This window comes from Lemur catta, chromosome 2 (genome assembly GCF_020740605.2).
Source record: "Lemur catta isolate mLemCat1 chromosome 2, mLemCat1.pri, whole genome shotgun sequence".
In the NCBI taxonomy this organism is placed as follows: domain Eukaryota; kingdom Metazoa; phylum Chordata; class Mammalia; order Primates; family Lemuridae; genus Lemur; species Lemur catta.
In genome coordinates this window covers 8,093,302-8,097,682 of record NC_059129.1, presented here as the reverse complement: position 1 = coordinate 8,097,682, position 4,381 = coordinate 8,093,302, and the positions used below count along the sequence as shown (strand labels likewise).

The 4,381-nt window shown below is 53.9% G+C and overlaps 1 non-coding gene across 1 annotated transcript; it reads right to left on the bottom strand.

Annotated features, from left to right (window-relative positions):
• Positions 1 to 3,805: 3,805 nt before the first annotated feature.
• LOC123633637 lies at positions 3,806 to 3,909 on the bottom strand. Its single transcript, XR_006733665.1, has one exon. It is a non-coding gene; the product is annotated as a U6 spliceosomal RNA (small nuclear RNA).
• Positions 3,910 to 4,381: the final 472 nt, after the last annotated feature.

Here is a 4,381-nt window from a genome sequence, read left to right as displayed (position 1 = left end):
CTGTCGATTTTCTTGCAGAATAGAAACCACTCCCTTTGCCCACCTCAGCTTCAAAAGTGAGCATGTAAACCCTTAAGCCAAGAATGCCCTGTGGTTGCAATAATCACACTCTGTCACTTCTCCTATTTCTGTTGCCTGCCCGGCCCCCAAAGGGGGCTGAGTTGGCAACCTCTCACCCACAGGGTGAGGTGCACGTCCCTTCTTGTGACATTTAGGGTGCTTGGGGAACTTGTGTTTGCCTTGTAACACCATGTGGAGAAACTTCCTCTGAGCCCAGGGTGGTGTTGGGTTCTCACCTGCAGATCTGGGTGATGCCCCCAGCCCCGGAAACGTTCCCCCCACTGGGAGGCAAGGGCAGTGGACCACCGGGCAAGAGACCACTTTGCTAGGAGAGCCCAGGGGAACCCATCAGAGATACGCTGTGATTCTCAGATGCCAACTGGGCGCCCAACGATTCAATTCAATTCTGACAGTGACTACCCAGAGTTAGTACAGACTCCACAGGAGAAGGGTTCGGTCCCACAAGACTGCCCCTTCTCAGATGCCAGCCAGCCGCAGATGACATCCCCAGGCCACCCCCACTTCTGCTGGGCTGACTACAGATTCAAGGCTCTCCCCACCCCCACCCCAGGAGGGACTGGCTAGACTAGTGCCACTGCCTGCAATCTAGACCGGCACAGTGCGGAACGGAATGTCCCTGCCAAAGGTGGAAAAGTCTGGGCATAAATGCAGAGAAGGAGGAAAAGTACCGTGGAGTGGAGTAAAAGAATGAATAGATAAGTGGGTTATGGAATGAAGGGAATCTGGTATTCCATTAGCACCTGGAAAGAGGCTTAGCTCAAGAGACGGTCTTGTCTCGTGGCTCAGTTACCCCGGATGCCTGAGACACTGCAGCCGTGTACTGCGGGGACCACGCCCGCTTTGGGAACCTGGCCGATGCCATGGAAGCTTGCAAGCCCGGTGGCCTCCCTGGGAGACGTCGCCATACACTTCATGCGGTGATGGACTGCACCACTATCAATGACTGATTCAGTAATGTGTCGGCGTCATCGTTTGACTTTTATGGTTCTTTCGCTGTAAGAGGATCTGTGCTCAAAGACCAGGGCGTGGCCTGTGATATTGTGACATAATAAGACTTTGGTCTTTGTCCCTGGTTCTAAGGCCCTTGTGATTTCCTGGGTGGCAGGGGAGGGGGACTGCTTTTGTTGTTCATAATAAGTCCCTTTCAACCACACCTGAGTCTGGGACACTCCTGGAGGATGGGGTGGGGGTGGGGTGCTTGCCAGAGGAACCAGCCCTGTGATTAGAGAGTTGGCACTTTCAGCCCCACCCCTGACCTGGCAGGTTAGGAGGAGAGGATGGGGGTTGGGCTGGTCACTGAAGGCCGGTGATTAATCCGTCACGCCTATGTCACGGGACCTCTATAAAAACGCAGAGTGGCAGGGTCTGGGGAGCTTCCAGGTTGGAAGGGTGGGGTCTGGAGAGGGCGTGGGGTGTCCACACCCCTTGTCCCATCCCCACCCCATGCCTCTCTTCCGGTGGGCTGTTCCTTCATAAATAAACAGGCGACAGTAAGTCAGCTGTTTCCCTGGGTTCTGCGAGCCGCTCTAGCAGATTGCTGAACCTGAGCAGGGGGCTCTGGGAGCCCCCAGTTTATATCTGGCCAGTCAGAAGCATGGGTGGCCTGGGTTTGCAGCTGACATCTCATGGCGAGCAGTCCCAGGGGACAGAGCCCTTAGCGTGCGGGACCTGCCACTAACTCCAGACAGGTGGCGTCAGAACTGAATTGCAGGGCGCCCGGCTGGTGTCGGGGAGTCGCAGAACTGGCTGTGGGTGTGAGAAGGATTCTGTGGGTAGAGACACCTCAGAGCGCCCCACTTTGGGTTGGAGAATTTGCTAGAATGACTTACAGGTGCCAGGAAAGTGCTCCACTTGCAGCTACGGTTTATTATAAAGGACATGAATGAACAGCCAGAGGAAGAGGTGTGCGGGGTGGGGGGGTCCTGAATGCAGGGTCCCCGTCCCTGTGGAGTTGGGGTGCGCCGCCCTCCCAGCCGGTGGATGTGTTTGCCACCCTGGAAGCTCCGGGAACCCTATCTTGTGGTTATCACGGTTTCACTGCAGCTGCGAGCGATTAGATTAATGGCCGTTGGTGGCTGTGCCCCGTCCCCAACCCCACACCCCCCAGAGGTCAAGGGAAGGGGTGAGCTGAACGTTCTGACCCTCGAGTCACGTGGCTGGTTGACATGGCGACCAGCCCCATTCCAAGCTACCCCGCCCCTTGGGCCGTGTTGAGTCATCTCGGGAGCCTACAAGTGACACTCTGACCACACGGCACCTTCCGCGGGTTTTAGGAGCTCGGTGCCAGGAATGGGGGCACAGACCAAATATCTGTTTTTCATTATATCCCACGGGTGTTGACTTTTCCACTGTGTCACCACCCACGCCGTTCAGACCCCAGGGCAGAAGGGGCTCCGGGAGCTGCTGCCCTTCCTGAGATCCCTGTTCTCTCCCCCCGACACCCGCCCCCCGCCCCGGCCCCTTTGGACTCTCCAGCCTCCTGTCCACCCCCCCCAGGGCCCCAGCTCGGTCTTTCCTTCCTTCCTTTGTTCATTCATCCTCCCAGCGTATGTTTCCCGAGTGTCCTCTCTGTGCCGCCTGCCGAGCTGGGCACTACAGAAGCACTCGGGCCACCCTGGTGGGTTTGTGCCCAGCCCTCCCCGGCAGGGGGCCACGAGGGCCTGGAAGCTGCACATTCACTGCCACGAAATGGTCACTGAACTCCCGCCGTTCGTCGAGAACAGAGCTGATCCAACTGCGACATAATGCCTGCCACACAGGCCACTTTGAATGTTCCAGTAGGCACATCTGGAGAAGCAAGGAGATGTTCACAACAGCCAAAAGGTGGAAACAACCCGAACGTCCATCCAAGGATGGACAAATGTGGTCTAGCCATGCAATGGAATATTACTCAGCCAAGAAAAAGGAACAAAATTCTGGTACACACCACAGCATGGATGAACCCTGAAGACATCATGCTACATGACAGAAGCCAAACACAAAAGGACAGCTATTGCATGATCCCTCTTGTGTGACATGTGCAGAAGAGGGGAACCCACAGAGGCAGAAAGCCATGGTGGTGCCAGGGACGGGGGCAGAAGGGCATGGAGAATGACTGCAGTGGGCAGCGGGTAGAGGGTTTCCGTTTGGGGAGCTGAAAATGTCTTGGGACTTGATGGACGTGCTGGTGGCACAACACTGTGACTGTACTAAATGTCACTGCATGTGTTCACTTTATTTATTTATTTATTTATTTAATTTCAGCTCATCATGGGGGTACATAAGTTTAGGTCATATACATTGTCCATGTCCCGCCCAAATCCCCGAGTCAGAGTCCCAAGCGCGTCCGTTCTCATTCTCCAGACAGTGCGCCTGGCACTCATCATGTAGTCATACCTCCATCCCCTCCCCCCCCACCTCCCCGGTCTGCACCTTCAAGTATGACCATTCCCCAGAGGGTGTGCAACGCACTCGTCATGTAGGCATACACCCATCCCCTCCCCCACCCCCCCATCCCAGTCTGATATCCGATTGGTATCCTTCCCCGATGTACATTTAGGTGATGATCAGGGAAACCAGTTTTCTGGTGAGTACATGTGATGCTTGGTTTTCCATTCTTTGGATACTTCACTTAGTATAATGGGTTCCAGCTCTCTCCAGGAGAACCAAAGAGATGTCGTATCATCGTTATTTCTTATAGCTGAGTAGTACTCCATGGTATACATATACCACAGTTTACTAATCCAAAAATATGGAACGCTTCACGAATTTGCGTGTCATCCTTGCGCAGGGGCCATGCTAATCTCTGTATCGTTCCAATTTTAGTATATGTGCTGCCGAAGCGAGCACTGTTCACTTTAAAATGGTTAATTTTATCACATTAAAAAAAAATAAGAGAAACAGGTGAACCTAATTTGAATACTACAGCTTTGTTAACCCAATAGGTCCCAAATGTTCTTATTTCCACTTGTAATTGATATAAAAACGATGGGTGAGATATTTTACGTTCTTTTCCCCATACTAAGTCCTTGAAATCCAGCATGTCCTGGACACTGTCACTACGTCTCAATTTGATGTGCTCAGCAGCGACGCGTGGCTGGCAGCTCCCATGTCAGTCAAAACAAGTCTCTGCAAAGAGGCAAGAGCTTCACCCGGGAAGGTAAACCTTCACCCACGAAGCCCTTCTCTTAGCCTGACTTTGTGTGGATTTGCTCAGAGTCTCTGGGGCCCGTCCTCTCTGACCACTGTCCTCCTTCCCCGGCGGTGAGGAGAGGGGAGTGGGCCGATCGGTGGCTGCCCTAAAGAGACGCCCACTCGGAAT